The sequence below is a fragment of the Propithecus coquereli genome, unplaced genomic scaffold (genome assembly GCF_000956105.1).
Source record: "Propithecus coquereli isolate 6110/MARCELLA unplaced genomic scaffold, Pcoq_1.0 Scaffold145, whole genome shotgun sequence".
Lineage (NCBI taxonomy): Eukaryota > Metazoa > Chordata > Mammalia > Primates > Indriidae > Propithecus > Propithecus coquereli.
Genome location: NW_012138858.1, coordinates 333993 through 334944, shown reverse-complemented (window position 1 = coordinate 334944; position 952 = coordinate 333993). Strand labels below are relative to the sequence as shown.

The 952-nt window shown below is 32.1% G+C and overlaps 1 protein-coding gene across 1 annotated transcript in view; it reads left to right on the top strand.

The window, feature by feature from the left end:
- Positions 1-952, top strand: part of CPSF3 (cleavage and polyadenylation specific factor 3, 73kDa) — a 64487-nt gene that overhangs the window by 47442 nt on the left and 16093 nt on the right. The window lies entirely within an intron of this gene.

Below are 952 nucleotides of genomic sequence, written 5' to 3'. Positions count from 1 at the left end.
TATATGCTATTTTTTAAAACAAATAGAAAAAGATCCATCAGCTCTGATCCCACTATAATTCTATGATTTAAGTCTAAATTGGATTCAAGGCTAAAAGCGACTAAAGAACGTGTCAAAAGGAGTAGTTATCTATAACGTAGAGTTACATACAATAATATGTAAAATGTTAATATCAAAAAAAGGGAGAAGTTATTAGAGACATTAATATAGCTCTTGCTACCGAATAATGTTAGAGAATATACTTTTGTTCCTAGAGTTAACATGTCAGAGAGGACCTTAGAGAAAGTTGAAGTGCATCAAGTTGCTTATAAAAGTACTCTTTGCGGAGATAATAAAACATAGGGAGGGCATTCATTCCTGAAATAATTCAACTGCTCTCACCTGGAGACATGGAAAACTTTGTTGGAACACTGAGCACAAGAAAGAGTATTGGGAAATGTTAGACTTAGTGTAAGAAGCAAAAGTAAATGTTTAAAAATATTACCCTCTTACTATACTGTCTATGCTACTGAAATATAGTGATTAGGAATGTGAGTTTAAATCCCAGCACCAGTAATTATCTTGTGCAAGTTATTTTTGCGTCAGTTTCTCTTTTATAAAATAAAGTTGTTAATAGTTATTTTTTATGAGAATTAAATGGTAATACATGTAAAACACTATGCTACAAAGGAATTGTTCAGTACATTTTACTTTTGTTATTAAAAGAAAATTAGACAGTGTAGCATTATTATTTTCAGTAAACAATGAGTAAGTTAATTTCAGTGAAAATGCTAAAAGCAGTAGTGCCATATGTATAGTCCGTGGATGGGTGGGTAGTATTCATAGCTTTTGTGGTTGGCCATAGTTATACCTTCCTGATTCTGCCTTTTGTTTTCCAGTGGTTGGCAAACCCTTCTAATGATATGTATGCAGATACAGTAACAACTGTGATATTGGAAGTTCAGTCAAATCC